Consider the following 23,573-nt stretch of genomic DNA (forward strand, 5'->3'; position numbering starts at 1 on the left):
GATCTTCCAAATCTCCCAAGGACCTGCTAGCCCCCCTCCAGTCCCCCACCCCTTGCCCCAGCCCAAGTTACTTACTCCAGGTTCCTCATACAGCTCTTGAAAGTAGGGAACACAAGTACATGTCATTCCTAGAATCAATGAACTGCCGAATGCATCCGCTCCCAGTCTAGGCGTAAATGGCCTAAAATTGGCCTGTTCACACCCTCTGAGGATTTCCTTCCAGATGTGTACCAGAGTATACTGAGTATGCTGTTAAGAGTACACTGCTTGTCTCTAGGAGTGTCCCTTTAACAGTATAAGATTTAATCTCCACTGCCCATGTAGGGCTACAAAGGGTTAAAAGTAGTGAAAAAGGCATCTTTACAAGAATGGAAAGCAGGGAAAAAGGACTACCTCAATATTTCAAAGTTCACAGTTCAACTTGAGCAATGAGCTGAGGTTTGGAATGCCGTGTTAACTTCTCAGATATTGTTTATAATATATAAAGAAATGAAAACCTATAGCTGTGTGCATAGTACCAATTACTATTTTAAAAAATGATTGAGGGGGTCTTGTAATATATATATGTAAGTAATTATACTTGTGAGGAAACAAAAGCAGATAAGGATAAACTACAATAACATTCTCAGGACATCTACCGTATATTCACACAGCAATACAAAGTGATCAATAGAGGTCTTCTGTGTAGAGCAAATTAGGGTGTGCATGTGTGTGTGCATGTTCACCACTGATGTATGGCTTTGGGGCCAATAGCATTATATACCTATTGCTATTCACCCAAAAGCAAACTCAGTGATATGTGAAAAAGCAATGACTTGAAACTATATTCTGTCAAAAATATATCTGCTAATTAGTTTTGAACTGGGAAATTTATAAGTCTATACATGCACCTATTCTTGCATACAAGTTAAAAAATTCTGGCAAAAATCTAAGTTTTGCAGTGGTTCTGGAAATGCATCTTCTGACTTATTCTGTGTTCCAGTCCACAAACTTGACTAGCATATGATTCCCTATTGGACTTCATATACTCACCTCCTGGAAAGTGGTTCTAAGACCCTTAAAACCAGACCTGTTACGTTTCATGCCTATTTTTTCCTTTATTTATTTATTTATATAAATATTGTATATAAATAAATACACACATGCACACACACACACAAGCTTTAGCTTTTCTTGGAGAGAGAGACAAGAAACTGACATGCTATACTATTTAAAATACTATATGTGATCATCTAACCTTTAGTTATAGCATTTCCTAACCTGAACACTTAACAGTGCTACCTTAATATTTCCTTTTAATCTTTGCTTACACTTAATGGTAATTTAGTTTGGAATTTTCTTTTACGTTATATTACAGTAAGGAGCAGCAGATTTGAATGCAGTACCATTATTTTTAACAAGCAGACATACTTGGAATTGTAATTAAGTTATTGTTTAATTAAAAATGGGTAAATGATTCCAAAAGGAGATAATTATTGAAATAAATTGCATGAATTGTTTTTGCCTCTATTTTTAGTATCTTTGAAACTGCTGTTTGATTTTTTCTCACTTTTCAACATGTGTGTATATGTATACACATATATTCTAAATGTAAAAGATGAATAGGTTCAGTATCTCTTGATTTGTTTTTTCTGTGTGTAGAAGAAAGGTTAAAAGAAAATACTTTTTCAACCTTCTTTAATCCAATAAAATTCCACTGTTTTGCCAGAGTAAGGATTGCTGAAAAGTACTCCGTTTAATTCATGTTAGTGACCTTAGAAGTTAAGGCATCAAAAGGAAAAAACCCTCCAATGTTGATTACTTGTAGTCCTTCCCTAAAGCTGTTGACAGAACTTCCCTTGCTGTCTGTATAATAATGCATTAACTTGCTCTTTTAATATTAGCATCTGATCAAGTAGGCTGCTGCCTACAAAAGCTTATTGACCCCTACAAAAGCTTATCTTTTAAAGACCCAGTTAGTTTTTAAGATGCTATGCTGCTCTGCATCCCACTTTAATATCGTTAGCATATGGGTATCAAAGTAGGGTTTTGTCTCTCAATAAGCTGAATCAGTGAGGTGATTATTTCTAAAATGAGCCAGGCAAGATAACAACTGGCATTACTTTCTATGCAGTACCCATTCACAAAGCTGATATAGCACAATGATAGTGAGCCGGGTTTAATGCCCATCAAAGTACATGAAGACTACCATTGATTTCCATGGGCCTTGGATCAGGACAACAGACAAGGCTGTACACATGTAATAAAGTATTTCCTTGTCCAATCTTTAAAAAATATATATTTAAGGAGTGCAAGTTATCAGCCCTCCAAACTTAAACAAATTGGATATAGATGGGTCCTTCATGACAGAGTAATCCTGGAAGTAAATGGATGCACCTGCAACATTTTTTAAAGGTCCAAAACAGTATTAACATTCTCAAATACCAGTACCTTATCTGTCTTTATGCTCTGTTGAACATTATTGATCTTTTCATCTTGACCATTAATCTGTTTCCAGCACAAGCAGTTGGAAAAGATTTTTCAGAAAGTCAATTGTACAATGGTGCAAACATGCTTACATTAGTAATTAAAAAGTAAAATATATACTGGGTTTTTATTTTGACTTTTTAAAATTTAAAATAGCTCAGTATTCTTAAATTATATAAACTAATTTCCATAGCGACATGTACGGGGGCAGCAGCCTCCCACTTAAACATTTTATTTGAGTAGTCACTGAAAAATAAAATGCTACTTGATTTATCTTTGAGTCACTGTGTAAATCTACTAAATTTTTACAAGTGCCAGTGAACCTGATGCATTGTAAGGTTTAAGGCCAGATACTCAACGGGTCTAAGTCAGTTTAGATGAATAACTAACTGTACTTTGTGTCAAAATGAGTCTTCTTGAAAGGTGATGAATATTTAGATGCTTCAGAATATATGCTGTAGGTATACACAATATTTTTTGTCAGAATTATTGGAGGGGGGGGGTCTCATTGTGTTCTCTCCTTTCCAAATCCAATATACAGTGTTTGATCTTCTACATATGAAAAATTCTTAAATTATATAACCTTAATTTTGGTGTTCAGTGTACTCTTCCCATCCTGTCCTCTCTTCCATTACTTCCTAGATCTCATGATCCTTCATCCTAAAAGTTGTGTTGTACTGTGGCCTGAGACTTTATTTTTATGGAGGGCACCATACACAGCTGCTAAGTTCGGAAAGGTGAAATAGTGGAGTGAAAGGGAAAGTTCAAGAAAATGAAAACCATTTTTTTAAATGAAAAGAGTAATCCTGATATTTAATGTACTGTAAAGTTAACTCTTCTCTCTAAAAGAGTAAAATAATGAAACCATAAAAAACCCAACTAGATATTGAACACGATAGACTCCTGTTTTAAAAAATGTTGATCCTAGAGGATTACAGAACTGTAAACAGTAAGCAACATGGTTTTATAAAGAATGAGCATCAGGCCAATCAGACCTGATTGCTTTTTGATAGAATTGCAAAACTAGTGAATGGTGAAAAAGGAACAGAAGTGATCTAATTGGATTTTTCACAACACATTCAATAAAATGTTGTATGAAACTGTATTCCTGAAATTAATGCAAAGTTGAAATGAGCATGGTCACATGGACTGAAAGTGGTAAAATAGTAGGTGATGATAGATGATAACACATTAAGTCCACTTCAAGGACTGGAATTTGGTCCTGTTTCATTAAAGATATTTACTGATGATTTGGAAGAGCTGTAAACAAGACAATACTGCTAAACAGAAGTAACATATAATATTGAATGAGTAGGAATTGTAAATACTACTTTGGATAGATTGTACCAATGGGAGCTAAAGTGTAGTCAGAAAATAATTCTGTGTGAAAAATGTGTCCTAGTACTAGTGAATGCAAATTATTTAAAACATAAATATTTAGAAGGAGCGTGATTCTGGCAAGCATATTAGAAATGAGTTGGCAGTCTATTGGAACTGTAAAGGACCATATGTTTGGTTAAACATAAGCAGGTATTGCATTACTTCATGTATGAGTATAAGCTCTGGAAATGTATAAACAGTCCAGAACAACAACTTCAACAGTGTTTTATCCTGATCAGCATATTTTAATCAACTAATTTGGCACATTTTATGCCTCAGAACATGAGCCAAGCCGTATGCATACTATGCAGCCTCCTTTCTGCTTGTATTGGTCCTGTCATGATTTGCCCTTTTACATCCATGGGGCCAGACAATGGTATTTGCTGCTTTGGGGTGGAGTAGGAGAATGTTGCAGCTGCAGCCTCAACAGGAAATCAGGCTAGGTAGAATTTTTTTTTCCTGAGTTGTTTTAGTTTTTGAAAGACACTTTTCCTCTCTGTCTGTCTGGCCATCCATCCATGTAGGCCCTTACACAGTTTCTAATGTCCAGGTATTTACTCACGTTTTTTAAAGAAACTACAGCTGCTAGTGGATCTGCCAGAACCAGGGGGTTAGTACTTCTACATTTCAAAATGATTGAGCCGGACCTTTAGGCGGGGATTGAAGAAGTGAGGAAATGTTCCTTGAGTCTAATACCTTCTTTCTTCCTACCATGTGAGAACTGTATGCAGTTTAACTGATATTGGCAAACCTGAGCAGTATTCATTTTATCCATTTTCTTTTGCAGAAGGCAGGTGAGTTTCTGCAGCCATAGCTGGTCTTGCAGTCACTTTTTTAAAATTGTAAGCTGTGACCTGTAGTAGGAACAAGAAGGCTGACATGAGGAATTTTGATTGGCTGCTTGGAATAACAGATCAGCCTTTAGGAGGAAGTTGGATAGGTGCAGAGAGCATTCAGGGGAGATGGAAGTGATCTTTGAGACCAGCTTTGATAATACCACAGTCTTTATTTCAGATATATTTAGAAAAGCCTTTAGATGCACATGACCAAACTTTCCATGTGATAGCTTCAGAAGAGTAAACCAAGATGATTTATGAATGAAATTGCACCTGTTACACACTAGGTGGCAGCTTTACTTAAGAGTTTTTGTGGACTTAATTTGATTCTTTGTAGGTGCTTTCATGATTGTAGGGATACCAAAGTCTGGTATGTTGGTAATAAGACTACCCTTTTTTCTTTTTTCCTTTTTTTTTTTTTTTACCAACAATTGCCTCTCCACATGTTTAGCCGTGTAATAATTTTAAACGTGATCATAATAACTTTCTTTGGGCCTGAGGCTACTGTTCAGTTTAAGAGATGGTGCTAAAGTAGCATTTGGACATCTGGGCCGTGTCCAGATGAGTGCGGCCATGAGGTACATGGCGCCACAAACGCATCTGCGGTGCCACGTGCTACATGTTCTGTTGTTCTCCACGTTGCAAGGGAGCAGCATGGAGGGTTTCTTTGGATATCTTGGGTTCCAAAATACCCATGGAGAAAAAATGCAGAGCAGCACATGCAGTGACATCATGTGCCACCCAAAGCTGGAGCCTGGCTGGCTAGAGCTAGACTCTCCTGGTGGGCAGGCTCTACATGGCAGGATCACTGCTGCTGCATCCCTGGGAGGCCCCCAGGAATCCCATGTGAAGTGGCTGAGGCCAGCCCAGTGCTGGCCCCAGCCTTCCCTACCCCACCTGGGGTAACTTGCCATGTGCCAGCGCAGGTGTGCCATAAGCATTCCCCAGTGACTGCTAGCAGCGGCATAGGGTGCACTGCCACTAGTTGTCCCCTGGGAACCAAGCATCCACATACATCTGAATGTGGCCCTGTTGTTTTATGGTGGGTGTACGTGCTAATTACTTATGCAGACATCCTGCCCTGAAATATTCACTTCAACAGTACTTGCTTACTGTTACTTATGTGGAGGAAAGTTGTATGCAGAGGCATTGGTTGTGGTTTGTTTATTCTATTTGGCTAAAGCGTTGTTGTATGTATTGTACCCTGTCCAAAATAGTTAAATGAAGGAGACCTTCTCAATTCATTCCAATGTAGAGGGAAGGCATAGTTATTTCTTTTGTTCCTGAAGCTTAATACAGTGTGATCCAGCATTGAGACCAGTGTATTCCAAATCAGGAGATGTACACTTCACTGCAGGTCTGTTACTGATTCTTGTCAGCTCAGGAAAGCATACTGACTCTCTCTGTTAAATCTTCCCCATCTGGTTAAAAAATCAGAATAAATACTAATAGCTTGCTTACTTCTGTAAAACACTGATAACAAGGTTCAGTTAACTGGTGAAGCCATGGACCTCACGGAAGCAAAGAGCTTAACAGAATTCGGAACGGATGAGACTTCTACATGGCCACCAAGAATATACAGACTTATATTTTAACCCTTTCTGATATAATTTTTAGGCAACCTATTAACCCTCATGCTTCAGGGTATTAGTGAACACCCAGCCAATGTGGATTAGTAATAAAATTAGTAATTTTCTTTGTGGACAGGTTATTCTAGAACTGCTTTCATCAGGGATGTCTGCACTGTCTTCTGAACTGTTTAGCGTTGGCCAGTGATTCTACAATTCAAAGTATTATTGTTGCCATTATTAATCTCAGGTTTGACAAAAGCATTTGATGTATTCAGAGCTAGCTTCTACAAGCAAAAGTCTTTTTCAGAAAAGAAGCAAAGTACTAAAGGCTATACTATGTTTTTTGCTACAAACCACATGTATACAGGACCGTGTTTGTTATGAAGTTGCTGGCGGGAAAGGGAAATAGACTCTGCTGTGGAAGAGGTATTGGAGGGGCATGTGATACCTCCTGTGATGCAGCTTTGCATTCAGTGGAGAGGTCTGGCCAAGGCTGTGACCAGTGCCCATCTCTTCCAGTTTGCTCCTTGCCCATATGCATAGGATACCATAGAAAATTAGGGTTGGAAGGGACCTCAGGATGGCATGTAGTTTAAGCCCCTGCTCAAAGCAGGACCATCCCCAATTAGACCATCCCAGCCAAGGCTTTGTCTACCCAAGTCTTAAAAACCTCCAAGGATGGAGATTCAACAGCCTCTCTGGGTAACTTGTTCCAGTGCTTTACTACCCTCCTCATGAGAGAGAGTTTTTCCTTATATCTAACCTTAACTTCCCTTGCTGTAACCTGAGATCATTGTTGAGATCAAATGAGGGGTGTGTATGCATGACTCTTCAAAGCAGGCTAAATGCTTTTGCCTTGCTTTAATGGTGTCAGTGTTTACATACTTCGGCAGCATATTGTGCATTAATTCCATCTGCTGCAGGAAATGTGGTGGCGTGATGCACCTTAAATGACTTAAAACTCCACCAAGGAGTTTGTTTGCTGCGCCTACAGCCGCAGAACGAAGCACCGGGCTCTGTGGCTCTGCAAGAAGCCCTGCAACAGCCTGGAAAAGCAGGCTCTGCCCAAGAAGAGCAGCAAGCCTGATCTTTCCCTCCCTTGCCCCCCTCCCCCTCTAAGCCTGCCTGAGCTGCACAAGGGCCGGGTGCTTCCCTCCACAGCTGCAGTGCCCCCCCGGGACTGCCTGAGCCAAGTGCCTGTGGGCGGTGCCACCTGGGCAGGGGCCCACCACTGCCATAGAGGGAAGCACCAGCCTTCCCTGCAGCCCAGGGACCACTTTGCCCTCTGGCAGCTCACCTTCCCTTCCCCACCACCAGAGAGGCAGGTAAGCCAGCAGGGTGTGTGCATGACACGGGGGTTTAATTGGCCCTAAACTGAAGCAGTGGTTTTAAAAACCTACTGCTTCAATTTAGGGCCCCTGTTTTGTCTACACAAGCCCATTGCTCCTTGTTCTGTCATGTGCCACCGCTGAACAGTTTAGCTCCAGCCTCTTTGGAACCACCCTTCAAGTAGTTGAAGGCTGCTAGCTGACATAGCTAGGACATAGTTACTATGGGTAGTTGATACAGCATTGTGATGTGAAGACTGAACAGTTTTAGCTTGCTTACAGAAATCAGAGAGGGGTTAAAATTCAGACAGTGAACTAACATCTGCTTTCCTTCACGTTCTCTTCTCCAGTCCCTGTCCATTATTGAAGCACTGTATTTGTCGGCATGTATAAGACGTATGTTTAAAAAAAAACAAAAACAACAGATCAATAGAGAGACATCTGGGAAATTCCAGCTGTTGTGAATCAACTAGTTTTTTTAAACATTTTCTTAGGAAGTAGAAAAAACATCCTCCTTTGATTCTGTATTAATTCGATTAATCCAGTTTGCCAAATCTCTCTCGTCTGCAGTGCAGCCAAATGGCTTTACAGCCAGGGATTGGGGCTGGTCTAGTATGAAAATAAAATCTACTGGCAGCAAAACATCAGGATTGGAATAAAGAGAATGTTTGTTCCAGTTCTCACTTTGTGAGGCCTCCATTCTCACTTCATGGTCACTTTTAGCCCTTGGAGTACTAGTAAGTAAGAAACGCAGCTGATGCGCTGTTCCTTGTCTGCTGGCAGAATCTTGAGTAGCTCAAATAAGTGAAGTAATAATTTGCTATAACCAGGTATATACATATAGAGGTTGCATGCAATGCATTATTTATTTGTGTTGCTTTATTCTAGAGTTTTTTAGAAAAAAAATATTGTAGTGTTTTAAACAATTTTTCAATACAATGGAATAAGTTTCATTCTTTAGAAATATAAGAGATGCACAGACTTTGTCCTTTCTCTCTTGACTTGGTGAATTTCATAGTGGAAGTACAAGTATTTAGCAACTTGTCTCTAGTCTTTTTACCGAGTTCATCCACTGAGATCACAATAGCAGTTTTCTCCTCTTTTTTTTTATATTCTCTTCCTTTTGTCAGTTTGTAATATGCAATATATATTATGCATGCGACAGTATATGAACCATAACATTGACTGATTTGATGGCTTTCATATTTTCTGTATTTATCAGGTAGAGCTAACTTAGTGACTTTTAAAATTGGTATCTGTCAAACCAGTTAGACTATTTCCAGAAATCAGTTTTAGCAACGTAAGCAGAAGATAAAACTTCCTTGAGGTACAGTTCAGTTTTTTGCTTGTAAGGATATAGCCTGAGATAAATAAATATCCACTATTCTCAATGTTAAAAATATACTGTACAACACAAACAAATGGGAAGACCAGTCAGGAACCAAAATCTTTTTGTGACTCTCAAATATAATTACAAGCTTGCTAGAAGTAGAGAATTTCAGATTAGTACACTTTTTATGCTTTCACTTGTATTTATTGTCCATCTTGTACCTAAAATATGACCCCCAATCTTTAGGATAATTATAAAAATAATATGCTGTTGATAAACTGTCTGGGATTACAAATATTTCTCAGCCATAAGCTCCCCTTTTCCATTCCCTATTATATTTGGATAATAATTATGAATACCTGCACTATAAACTTCTATATTGCTTGCCAGGCAGTCTTAAGATTGGGACTAGTACTGTTTCTATAAGCGCATGTTAGGAACCAATACAGTCCTAAAATATTCATTATTCTAATAACCATGGGAAGAAGCAAGTTATTTTCGTAGCTGGTACCACTCTTGCATTCCAGTAATGCACGTAAGAAGCAAACTAACCAAATAGCTGAAGATATTCATGAAATGCTGGCTTCTTTCTAAATTTATCAGTTTGAAATACATGTAGAAAATAAACATTATTATTTTCATTCATATACGACTTCTGAAAATGCCGTTAATGATCACTAAATTCTGTAGTCTTATCAAAATCGAGGACAGAAGCGAAGCCAATACCAAATTTAACAGAACATTAAATGTACAAGTGAGGATGTATATTTTTATGAAACTTCTCACATATCCTGCTCAGTAGAGAGCTATGCCAATTGTAGGGTTTTTTTAGCTGCAAAATACAAATCAGCAAATATGAAATAGTTTTATAACTGCCCATGTGGGACCATGCGATGTTTTGGATCAGCTCTATATGCTTGTATCTTTCTGTTTATCTTTTCCTTGTTATTTTAGTGTATTTTAAGATGCTATCCATGGCTTTCTGGGGTATAATTACATTTTTAACTTGATCTGTAATTTAGTTGCTGGAACAACAGGACAGAGGGTTATTTTGAATCAGAACTGACAACAGGGAGGTTGACATGCTGACGTCAGTCTGCCTTCTGACAGGTCTCTAGCTCACGTTGTGTGCATGTATGCAGAATACATACAAGAATCAAAAACGTGGCAGCAAGAATCTACAACCCATCCACAGGTTCAGGTTCACAGTAGAATAATTATCATCCAATAGTCTGTTTTCATTTTCAACATTATGATGGTGTTGTACCCTCCCTCCCTTGAAATCTAATGTAATTATTTGCCATGCACCTTTTACTTTCTTAGCTTTTTCTCCTTTCCCCTTTCCCTCCCCTCTCCTCTCTTTTTATATCATGTTAAATGATATTTTAAAGCCTTTTTTCTCCTTCCTCTGATTTTTAGAAAGAGTTGTTGTTGGACAGTGATCCTGTTACCTAGCAAACAGAAAACCTGACAGTTATAAGTATGGTTCTCTACTTACTTGCTAGGGACAGAAATTACACACAAACTGATATAAGTAATCGGAAACTGATTCAAGTCTGTAACACAGCAAAAGTTCAGTGTACATAAACTGCTTTCAAAATGGCTGAAACTGTTTTAAGACAAACCTAGATGGATATAGTAGAGATATGTTCCCTGGTGCCTCCCAGCTTCTGGCCTAGGCCACTGCAGGCAAGTGGCTGTATTTCCGGAATCAAAAGTGAATGTCTGTTCACTTGGTAAATTGCTGTTCACTATGCAATTTAGACTAACATGAGAAGATGGAGTCAATTCAGCCTCCGGCTTTTTGACTCTCTGTACTTATCCACTGTGATTGATCCAAAATGCTACATATTTTTCACTTCCTGCCTTCAGCAACTTTATAGCATTACTGTATCCTGCTGAACAACTGCTGGACTTCAGTAGCAGGTGAATAATTCCTCTGGATCTGGTTTCACCAGAATATTACCCCAGCTTCAGCTTTGCACAAATGGCTTTATATGTGAAATTTCTCTAGTTTGCACACATGCAAATGGGCCGGAAACATGAAGAGGTTTATAGTCACATGGAATCCAGAATAAGGCTTGGTGTCTTTCTAGTCTTTACAGTGCTTGGGGAGGTTGTCTTGTGTATGAAATAAGTTTTATACATATGCTAGATATCCTGGTTTTAGTGATTTAGAATACTTTTTTTTTTAAATTTGAGGTGAAGTAAATTTTCATGTTTTCTTTTGTACTTCTTACATGTTGTTGCCTTTAAAAACACTAAGGACCATATTCTATTCTGCATATGAGGCACATAAGTAGACTTAGGCACCTAAGTCTGATTCTTTTCCATCTGGAAAGAGTTACTGTAAAGGGGCCTCTTCACTGATTTTTGTGAAGAGCTAACACACCTACTAGGTTGAACAGAATCTGGCCCTAAAGTGTTTTTTCTATGCCTAAAGGTATATCTACAATGATAATTAAGGATGAAGGAAGCATGAGCCTGGTCTTTAATGTGAGTTCTGCATATAGGGTGGTGTTAGGGTGGAACCTGGGGTATAAGTGGTCAGCCTAAGTAGATGGAGTTAATGAAGTGAAAGCCAAAATCAAGTGTGTATCAGTCTGAGACCAGAATATCAAACTGAGGGTCAGAATGAGGGTATGTTTAGGGAAGGCTGTTGATCAAGGCAAGAGATCCCAGCAGAAACAGGAGCAATCCAGGTCAGACAAGAAGAAGCAAAGGATGAAAGGAAAGCAGGAACAGGAGCAGGTAAGAAAGGGCAGAAAGGTGCAAGACAGTGCCAGAGGTCACAAGTCAAGATTATAGCGCCACAGTCGAAGTCAGGAACAAACACCAAAGTCAGTTAGAGGCATTTCTGCTGTCTGTTCCATCTCATGAAGCAAAATATATTGCTCCCATGACCCTTATAGCTGGACTTGAACTCGTAGGGCCCTCCTCCTATAGACTCTGGAGATGACTCAGCCTAGTCCTGGATTACTTCCAGCTGGGGCATGGTACTGGATCAGCCCCAGCAGGACTGGGCTTTAACTTGACATTTAAAATGAAGGCCAGTTAGGTGTCCAGAGAGGTATTTTTTGTGTATCCCATTGCAGACAGGAACAGTGACAAATGAGACAGCATCTGAAATGGAAATATAAAATATTCGGCAACTTTTCTTGTAAGTTACGTCCTTTTAGCAATCTCTGTAGCAAACATAGAAAAAAAATTACTGTGTAAGAGCTTGAAACAGCTGTGGGTAGTTAAATAATACCACATGCTGTATTTTCAATCTTTGATATCAAAGGTTCTGCTGCAGTATTTCATCTGTGGGTTGACCAAGACTGTGTTGATAATAGAAGTCTTGAAACTTGATACTATAGATCTCATTAGATTAAAGGACCCTTCTGCAAACAACTTCATAGATAATACTAAAATGAATTGAAAATAGATAACTCTGGAATTGTCCTTAAATTTGTTTTTCCCAAGCACTTCACAGACTTCAGTTGATTTCACAAGTAACTAATTTAATGAATTAACTGATTTTCATGTAGTCCCTTGTCATGTTACTGAACTTTAATATTAGACTTTAGCACTGAAGTCATGAAGATGCTTGGACAAGAACAGTCCATTCTCTGAAGAGAGCTTTTATTGGGCACAGCAATTTGCAATTTCAAGCATAAGATAAAGAAACAACAGAAAAACTTTGCCTATGCTGAGACGCAGCCAAATAAGACACAGCAACAGCCTAAGACACAAGAGAAACTTTGCACAAGTTTTCTGTAGTCCTGAGGTTAGAGCCTGCAACCAGGTATTCAGAAGTTTTTCTGGTGGATCCACAGGTGGTCTTAGCTGGTGAGGCCAGTCCCACAGGTTTCATCTTTGCCTGGGCTTTTATAGGCAATCTGCACCCCTTTCTTCCCCTGGGTTGCCTTCACAGTGGCACATCTTTCATGTAATTTGCCCCTCTTGCGTATCCCATGTCTCAGGATGTTTTTCCTGGTTCTGTATTATCTCCTGCTTTCACGGGTTTTAAAGTGCCTGCTGCTTACTTTGAAATGTAGCCCCTGCTTTCTTAGGTCACAGTATTTAAGGAGTCTGGACCCTCCTGTGCTACCTCAGATCACACACTCAACAACTATCACCTAGCTTCAGAATTAGTTAAAGGGCAGGCCAGAGGCTGTGTTAATTATGTCATGTGTTTGCCAATGGTCAGGTAAGCACTTCACATTCATCTAAGAATAACAACATTAAGACAAAGTGAACATGAGTGATTTGCTCAAGGCCAAATAATATGCCATTGGCAGAGCCTAGGTTAGAACATAAATTTTGTTGTTCCACTGCATTTTGTACTTCACTAGATGCTGGTATCCAGACTCAAAAATATTTTAAATTAAAATTTCACGATGGGTAAGGGTGGAATGGACATGTGAGATAGTAAGTGTATCTTGCATTTTGTATTACTCCCTATGAATGCATTCTCACTTATGATTTATCTAATCTCTTCTTAGTATCTCTCCAGTGGTGGTACTTCAACCTCATTTTTCCTTTTAAGAACAAATTTTTCCTTTCTTAGCTTTGGGCCATTTCACTAAGCTTATCTTACTGTTTATGGTACTTTCCATTTTCTCACAGAGCCAAGCTTGAGAGCTTTTGGTGACGTAATAGAGGAACTCGGGCAACTGGTTTGGAAAAGGGGACTTTCCAAACCAGCAGATGAGTGAGTTTTAAAATTACGGCTTCTAGGAAAAGGAAAAAATACTAACGTGGCTAGATTCAATGAGCTAAATATGTAAACATGTTAAAATAAGGAAGCTGTAATGAATCTGCTGACCATTGTGGTTTGTATAATAAGAAGGTGCATTGTCTGTATATGTTGCAGATTTCATATATAAATGTAGACAATTATTTAATTTTATGCCATTTTCCAGCTGTCCCCCTAACTTCCTGAAAACCAACTGCCACTCGCTGTCCTGCTGTGATTTCAGGAGAGGTTTTTGCTGCTCTGCTCACCAGTAGCATTAATCAGAAACTTAGGTTTACATTGCTGCCAGTACCTCCAGCTCTCCCCTTTCCTCCTACAGCAGAGGCAGTCCAAAGAGAGGAAGTACAGTAATAATAATCAGCCCATGTCCATTCCAAAACTGATGGACCATAAGCATCTTGGCGGGATGGATTTTGTGAGTCCCCATGTGCCTGACTGTTGCCATAAACCATCTTCACTTTGCTGGGGGTGGGGGGTGTAAAAGTAATGTCAGCAGTAGCAAAACTTGAGAGGGATTGAACAGTACACTAGCCCTGAGTACCAATTCAGAGAGGGCACCAGAATGGCAGCCCTCAGGAAGCCTGTTCTGCCACAGCCAGTAGAGCAGCCCCTGTGGAGGGAAGTGCTCACTTACCTTTCCCTTCCTCCTTCACCACCCAGGGCATCAAAATTTTAAATTATGCCTCTGAAGTACTGCAGCTTGTGGGCAAAGAGGAATCATACCCAATCCTAATACATCACCATGCATCTTCAGCAGACCTGTATCATGAAGAAAAATCACTTGTAATACCCCTGCCACATAGAAGATAAGAGTGACGAGCCTTAGGGGAAGAAAAACTAGCCAGGAATTCCCTGTTTCCCGTTTGGCTGCTTATTTCTGGGGGCAGAAATGTACAGCTGAGTTGGCAGGGAGGCAAACCATATCTTCATTCTGGTAATATTTCTTTTTGTTCCTGAAGAGTGTGATAGTAGCAATTCCCCCACTGCTCCCCATCCCTCAAAACTCTCCCCTTCCATCTGGCTACAATCTTGAAGCATCACAAAGGCTGACCCAATTCACATTCTGCCATGTGAAGTCCTCCTAGGGCCTGCACTGCTGTGAAAATGGAAGGATGATCTCTTAGAGGTGGCAGTACTTTTCAGATTTCCTTACATAGAAACAACAGCAAAAACAAATGGAAATGCCTGTTGCAGTTACTAGGGACTAGAGCAGCAAGAGCCTGTTCTCATCTGAAATGTTACAGCAGCTCCACTACAGCTAAAAGAACTCCTAAAAGAGGAGTAAATATTGAGAGACAAAAACAGCCCCCAAGATCTGCCCTTATATCCACTGACATTTCCTGACGTTTTATATTAAACTTTTCAAAGCAGTCTCAGAGATCAAAGTTCCACAATGCCTTTTGTACACAATTTATTTATTCAGTGATTAAGGTCCTCAGTGCACAAGAAAAAGTCTTTATTCTGTAAACTCTGATTACAGGCAGTTAATGAACACAACCTCTGCCTTGCCAATCTGTCATTAATCATGAGTGTTCTTATCATGACCTTATACCAAGGAGCAGGAAGGGGGAAAAAGTTTTTCATTTTGACAGCAGTTTTTATGCTTAATAGATAAGCATTAGAAATTTAGAAAAAAATAGCTAAATGCTTCACCCAGCAAATGTTTAATACTGAGTGCAGGGCTTAACAACAAGACCATTCCCATTAAACTGTGTGGGAATAATATTAAGCACCACAGTCGCTACTGTTTGAAGGCTTAAGCCCAATAAATAACTGAGTTGTTTTTTTGCAAGCACACAGGACACTTTAACATTCCAAATTGTGTAAAATCCAAGAAATTCTGGTTAACAAAATCTGGGGCCTGATTATCTACAATGTTACAACAGTTTTAGGCCAGTGTAGCATATTCTACCAGCACAGCACAGGTTTGGATATTTGGGTGCCTAAGGATATTGTAGGTTCAAAAGGCTTTTATTACAATGCAGATTAAGATTTTTTTTAATTTAAAAAAGACTTCTACTTTCCTAATGTTTTCTTCTAATGGAAAAATTAGGCATGGGAGACAAACGATTTAAGAATCTGATTAAAATAATTCTTTCTGCATTGAAGGAAAAAAATGTTGATGTTGGTATCACTTTTTTCCCTCAGAACTTTTTGTGCTCTGACAGATTAATTAGGTTTATTTAATCAAATTAATCACAATTTTATTTTGGGTTGAAGATGGTACTTAGTAGCTTCTGCCTCCTTTTCCTCTTAGTTCATTGTTCGTTGTGGATATTGCTCTGGTGACATCTATATCTGGACTGACTGACCAGAGAAACAGAAAAGGAATAGATAGGATCTGCCTACTTTAAAAGAAGTTTAGTCTGAGATACCCACCTACCCACAGATGTTATTGCTGCCAGTATAACCTCAAATGAGAAAGCGTTGAACCCGGGGCCAAACTAAGAAGGCTTCTGGGTGGCTTTCTAAAAGATGGTATAAATCTTTACTGGCATCCACAGGAGCAGTAGGTGCTTAGCATGTCTAACCAAAAGCTCCTCCCTCGTCACACTTTGCGGATACAGCCCATGGGTCAGTACCATGTTTAGTACCATGCAGACCAACACTGATTTTTGTTTGCCTCACTGCCCCTAATTCTCAGTCCTATTTTTCTCTCAACCCCTCCTTTTGGCAGTAGCTATACTGCCAAGAAGCCATCTTCTGAATGTCTTTCAGTTCCTGTACTATCATTTGAGAAGTCCAGCTAAAAGTGTCATAGGAGCAATATCTTTGGCCTGTGTCCGTCGCAAGGAAACCGAGACAGGCAGAAATTAAGTTGTAAATCAGAAATACAGTGCCAGTTTTTCATCCATTCCCTTAGCAGGGGGTTTCCTATAGTAATCCCTCAGCATTTAAAAATAGGAGTTTTTTGAAGGAAGTAGCACTTGAAAGGTCAACAAGGTTATATCTAATCTATTGTATGGGGATATTTTCTGTGATTCTTCTGCAGTTGATATCTTTATCCATGCAGCAAAGCTGTCATGTAAAAAACTGCAACCATCTTTGTGTTTCTTCATTTTTTTTTCCCCTCTTCCTTTCCCAGGACAAGAAAAAGTCCTTCTTTTGGCTTGTGCCCACTTTATGCAGCCTCAGAAATCCCTCTACAGACACTCTGTTGTCTACCTACAGGACGTCAGAAGAGCAAACGAAAGCACTCACATTCCACCACAGCACAGAAGATGCAACAAAGCCAAGCAGCAAAGGGGGGAATAGGAGTCCCATAGCAAAAATCTGCAAAGCTGTCAAATTTTAGGGGTCACCCGAAAAAATAAATAGTATAAACAAAATTATTCTTGGTCAGCATAATATTCTTGGGAATGCTAATTTAGGGAAAAAAGGGTTAAAACTCCCTCTTTATTTCACTAACTGCATAAGTAAACTATAGGCACACTCGGGGCTTTGCATGATTATAATCAGAGTCAAGCAGATTATTTAAGAATCTCTGTTTTCCTTCACAGATTAATGCATCCAGTGTCTTTGGTATGCTTTTGCCTGGATTTTTTTTTCATCCACTGGAAATATAGTTTATTTCATTATTTCCCAGGTTATGCCACTTACTGGTATTCCATGAGAACTGGCACTGCCTTCACTTCTTATAAAAGCTGACATTTTCAACTCTCCTAACTTCACTTTTCTGCGTAAGAAATTGCTGCAGCTGCCAACAATTACCATGACTTGATTGTTGGGAGGCAACGCAGTCAGTGTCACTGTAAATAGGAGAGGAAGTGATCCATAAAACAAGGTTATGACTGAGGTGAGAGCTGAACTGTAGCAGAGCCCCTTCATCTGCAGGATTCATTTAGGGAAGAGCAAGCTGCTAGTAGCATAGGGATTCCGTTCCAGAATTGACTGAAGTGTGGCTGGACTGGGCCGTTTCCGTACCAGGAGCTCCTAAGCCAGCTGCTGCCTTTTAGATAAAGCTTGGGGAAAAAAAGGTTTCCCTCACTCACTGCCACTGTTCCTTAGGCAACAAGAATGTGAAGGGCATTCCTTGATTTGCCACAGTCACAGTTCAGGCAGCCAAGGAGTAGGAAGCAAGCTTGCTATCTTTGAGGAGGATAGCTGCCATTCTTCAGATGAATAGGAAGGAATGTCGTCATATCTTGGTATAGAGGACCCAGTAGGGGAAACTGTTACACCTTCCTCCTGGAGCAGAGGTCTTTGTGAGCATCCCACTGTCACCATGCAATCCTAGAATGAGGGGACTGTACTAAGGAGACCAGATGGTCCCTGAGGTGCACACACACTCTCCTTGGTTTCAATGCCAGAAAGCCCTCAAAGATCTTTATACCTTTATCCTCCTAAGGAGACATCACACAGTTCAGATCCTATTGTTCAAGATCCTGAAACTCATTTTTTCAGAGGTTGTGCACCTCAGTTAAAGTTGTATGCGCTCACCAGTTATTCAGATTAGGTTTATAGAAATAGCCATCAAGTGATCTAATCTAGATGAAAAAGATTTGAATTCACCAAACAGGTATCTACCTTAAAAGATGTCCTCCATTGTTGTGTCCAGTATCATGCTCAATAGCTCATTTGATTTGGTTTCTTTGCTTTTATCAAGTAGTTCCTGATAACCTCATACAAAATAGTGAGGTTACCTAATATTTTTTCTTCATAAAATCTTTTTTTCAGTTGCTTATAATTTTGCTAAACTTCAGGCAACAGTCTCCAGTTTTGGGGACAGGGCAGTATCCTGAACGTGCAGCCCTACCTGCATCTACATCAGCTTCTGCAGCAAGCTTTTTATTTGTTTTATTTTTTTTTAAACTTCAGCAAACATATTACCTATCTATCAGGTTGAGTTCAGGAATGAATTGTTTTGTGCAGGTTAAAAAGTCCCTGCAAGTGGAATGGAAGTTTATTTTGATTAAACATTTTTCTGTTGAGCAATTCCAGAACCCTTTCCTGTCCCTCAAACTATTTGAAAAGGGACAATTTGACAATATCTAAAGAAGTGTTTCTGGATTTTGCCTTAAATAAGTTTTGGCTTCAAAATGAAAGTTAACTTATCAACTTTTTACATTTAAAAGAGTACTATATCTAAATGTTTGAAATTATCACAACTAAACAGTTCCTCTGTTAACTGATGCCAGAGGTCTTTGCTGTGGATTATCTCTGTAGGTAAACATTAGTTTCTCTTTATTTGAACTGTGATTTTATAGTGTGAGGTTTCTGATTATATAGTAGCAAATCTTTTCCACAAGTCCCCTTTCTCATTCAGTCCACAGGATAGGTTGATAATACTCAGGTACTGATTTGGGGGTTGGTTATGCAGTGAAAGACACTGTTCTCTGAAGGCCCTCTGTCTCATTAGTTGCAGAAGTTTGAAGGTGTGCAGTGGATGAGAGGGGAAACAAAAAAATGGATGGACTTGTGAATAAAAGCATTTGGATACCACAAAATATTGGATTCCATCCCTGCCTCTGCTACAGAGTTACCATGTGATCCAAGGCATGTTGCTTTTCTCTTCTGGCTGCAAAAGTTGAGATCCTTTTTGCAGAAGTGCTGAGCAGGTGCAACTGGAGTCAGTGGGAGCTACTCTCTAAGCATATTAAATCTTTCAAAATTTTCTGAAAAGTTAGGCCATCCCAAATGAATGGCCACTTTTGACATTTATGTCTTATGTCCTCAGTTACCCATCCTTACTCCTTTTCTCACAGGGGTTTTGTGAAAATAACAGAGGTTTTGTGAAAATAATACGTGAGACATACTGAGGGATTTAGTAATTCACTGTTCAGTGCAGGCTTTAGAGGTTGTACAGAAAATAAGGTGTAGGCTCTAGGCTTCATATTGAAATGCTAAATAGTTACTCATTCTGTGAACACTGTCCGTCTTGATTTCTGAATGAGGCCTCAGTCCTATGGAAAAAAGATGTGTGATGATGTAAAGACTCTTGTCATACGGTACAAGGGATCCAAAATAAGGTTGAATTAAGGTAGTTTTTATGGATATATAGTACATCGGCAATGGATACAACTTAGCCCTGCTTCAGTTACAGAACTGAACTTGAGGATTTCATTTTAAGTCTCAAAAGTAAAAAGGGAAAGTATTTTCTTTCTTTTGCTTTTCAAAGATTTACTTGCTTGGCAGTAGTAAGTAATCAGTTGTTCACTGAGTGGAAGACAGCATAACTTTGGAAAATAGCCCCTGGTCTCTTTCATTAACTCTTGGAAAGAAACAAAAGAAACAGGAGGCGTTGGCTCTTTTAAAAGCACAACAGGATTGAATAGAGCATTCCTTCCCACTAGGGCTGGGCAGGAGTCAGCCAGCTTCACAGTTGATGAAGACATAACTTTCAGAGTTATAACACTGAAGTAAAGAGGAATGAAAATGAATACTAATAATTAGTTAGTCTAATAAAAGATATCACATCTACCCAAAGAAGCTTTCCTGCCTAGAACCTTGTCTGCCTATGTTCTTAGACCAACATGGCTACAACCAAAAACCCTAATACTGTATTAGGCAGACATTTCTCAGAAAGTGTTTCACAAGCTGCCTCCCTTAAACCAAGGGAGTTGCTTTCTGTCAAACAGGACAGAAATTTTCCTCATCTGTCTGCTATCCTGTTGTCCCCCCCAGCCCCCACACTTATTATTTATTATTTATAAAGGTCTCGATGTTTACTGTACACTTTTATCTCATTATTAGTTTTTAAATGTATTTACCTTGGAACTTGCAATCAGCAGTGGGTTAGCCTGAAGCAGAGCAAAGTCGATGTCTGCGGGCTATAGTTATGTATTACTTTTAATGATTTATCTAACCCTAGCAGCTACTGAAGATACTCTTTTGAAAGTTATAAATTGCTGCATGCAGACTGCACACAAGGCCAGCTGCTGCCAAGAGAATGTTAAGAGCTATATTTTGAATAAACCAAGAAGACAAACCCAACAACCAACCAAAAAGAAAAAAAAGAACTAACAATAAAATCCCCAAAGGCTAAAGCAAACAGATACACCTTTATAACTCTCTCTGGACTTCCAAGCTCTAGATGGTATGAAAAGGACTAAATTCCAAACAGAGGGAACCCCTAAAGCAAAGTTCCCACTATCATTCCTAAGTAGTTCCATCCCCAAAACTTGGAGCCATAGCATTATAGCCCATTTTAATTGTCACCGTAGGGCAAATGCACCTAAAAATGCAAAGGAATTGAAAACAAGATGTTTGGCATCATGGTTGAGGGCTTGTAGCAGTTTGCTCCCATTGAAAAGGCCAGTGGCTACATTCTGTGTTAAATGCATCTCGAAGTTAGTCTTCTAGGATGAGTCCTTATGAAAGCCCTTTAAAGCAATTCAGCCTACAGGTGACAAAAGCTAGGATGACCCTTGCCAAGTCTGCATTATAGAAGAAAGTTCACAGCTTTGTTGCCAGTATAAATGACGTAAAACACTGCAGGCCATTCTTTCATCCAAGTGTTTTAGGAGCAGGACTGATTGTATTAAAACCTTTCAAGAATGGAAACTGTTCAGGAGAAAAGCCCTTACAAACAGTACAGGCACATCTGCACTTTTCACCAAATACTTCCATGTGCTATAAGTGGAAGCAATAGACTGCAAAAAGCTGTGTTCTGCTGACTCTGAGCACAAGGACTGGCTGGAATGTGAGGCAGGTGGATTGGAGTCCACCTTCCGGCGTCGGCTGAAAAAAACCCATAATGAACTCCCTCTGCTCCCTTCCCCCCTCTCATTCCAAAAAAATGGGTTTTGGAATGAGGGTTCAGATTTTCACAGGATCAGGCCTTTCTACAGCACTCTGCAGCTGTGCACTTCTGTTTGGTCACACCTGTAGAGTGTTTTCAGGGGCCAAATCGGATGAAAATTGTCACTTCTCTCTGTGCTTAGATTGTGTAGTTTGAGAGTGGTGAGCCAGGATTAAAACTCTGCAGGACATCTGTGTGGCTGCAAACTATGCTTGCTTCTACTTGGCACAAAGATCGTGCTCTTTCCACCATCCTTTGCAAAATTTAAGTTTTTTTGGAAAATGTAAGTTCACTGAGCCTGAAATGTTTTGTTCAAAACATCTTGAGTTGAATAAAACTTTTGCTGAATTCAAGCTTGCGTTTCAACATGCATATAACTTTGAATTCTTGGCAGTCTTCCCTGGATCCTGAGACCCAACAGTGTGGATCCCTGACCCTGGAATGGTCAGCCTTGGAGCCAGAGATGGCTGGAAGCTCCAGGCCATTAACATGGAAGCAGCCTATTTGGCAGGTCTGTGTCAGGATCAGAGATCCTCAAACAATGTCATTTTCACAGAGTAGGGGTAGGTCCAGGCAGTATCCAGTTCTTCATTTGAAAAAATGAATTTTTCTGTGAACTGAAAACTCTGCTTTTCAGCCAGCTCTGGCCAGATATGACACATTATACCAGTGTCTGTGTCTACAACACTTACGTCTCAATCATTGCCCATCGTGTACCCTATACACTGAAGGATACAAGGACTCTTGAGAAAAAAAGAGCACATGATATATTTAAATTCAGTATCATTAGGCAGTGAATTAAATATAGAATGTCCTAGCTTATATAGATATATCTCTCTATCTATGTATGTATATTTAATGTCTTAGCATATATATATATATAAGTATATATATGTATATGTATAAAAACTAAACTTTCTCTAATAAGGAACTATTCATTACATTGCAGGGCTACTAATACTTGTTTGAAACCTTTTTTCACTCCTAGTTCTAAAAAATCTTATCTGAAATAAATTAGCCTAAAAGATGGAAGTTTGACAAACCTATAAGCAACTGAAAATGTTTTGAACATTAATTATAACTATTGCTACTCCAGCCATATTTTCTGTAAAAAATAGGTTAATATTTCATTCATATTTATATGTGGTATGGACATAAGATTTTTACAAAAGTGAGGATTGTTTCCCAAGTAAACTAGGGTTTGGCAGGCATTACAGTTCAGGTCATCTGATTGTAAAACATGTAAAGTTTCTGTTAATATTCATGGAAATCTAAACTTAACAAACAAGTTAAATTCTTTCTGGGTTTTATTTATGCAATTTTTTCTGGACTGGTGCCAAATTATTTTCTGAAGAAATAGAGGGAACTGGTTACTATGTAAAAAGCGTCAGCTGCACAAAAAACACATGAAAGAAAAGTTACTTAGTAATTGAAAGGAAGGCTCTTCCCATTCCTCTTCTTGCTTGCATGTCCATCACTCTATCACTCACATGAGTGCCAGTTCTTGAAGGAGGTTTAAGACTTAAAGCACTGCATATAGCATAGTTCAAGAATACACTAAGACATACTTTTTAGTAATTTGGTGTTGATTCCTTCCTTCCAATGTTCATAAATTCTTTTTTTAAATCTTGAAAATAAAATGTTTCTTGTTCTATAAATAATTTGTTTCACTTGATAAACTTCTTTTCACTTTAGAGAAAAGCACATATTATGAAGATGGTTGTGGCTAAATGCTCGCCTGTCTGCTTTTTGGAGCAGGAAACACAACTTTGCTGTGCATTTATACAGCATATGGCACTGGAGAGTGTCTGTCCATTACTGGAGCTCCCATGCATTTCCTCCATGCAGATAATGAATACTACTAATAAGTGTCTGACCATAGCGTGTAGGCTCAGGAATCCTATAAATACCATTAACACCAAAATGTGTTATGTAATCCATCAAATGTTTAACGACTTAAAATACCACTGTAATTTCTAGAATTAACAGTACAACCAGTTTGCCATTGCTTAATTGCTGGAACACTAGTTGGTAGATTATTTTGAAACTGCTGGGGTATTGTCCACAATAAATCTGTGGTTTAGCATGGTTTTAAGAAAGCAAGGCAGAAGTCTCACTGGAAGAGTCTATCATTTAAACATTGTGTAGTGTTACAATAATTATAAATCAATGTAAAT

The 23,573-nt window shown here is 39.0% G+C and overlaps 1 protein-coding gene across 1 annotated transcript in view; it reads left to right on the forward strand.

Annotated features, from left to right (window-relative positions):
* CHN2 (chimerin 2) overlaps positions 1-23,573 on the forward strand; it is a 225,466-nt gene that overhangs the window by 148,820 nt on the left and 53,073 nt on the right. The window lies entirely within an intron of this gene.

The sequence above is a fragment of the Crocodylus porosus genome, unplaced genomic scaffold (genome assembly GCF_001723895.1).
Source record: "Crocodylus porosus isolate Cpor-Errol unplaced genomic scaffold, CroPor_comp1, whole genome shotgun sequence".
NCBI classification, from domain to species: Eukaryota; Metazoa; Chordata; order Crocodylia; family Crocodylidae; genus Crocodylus; species Crocodylus porosus.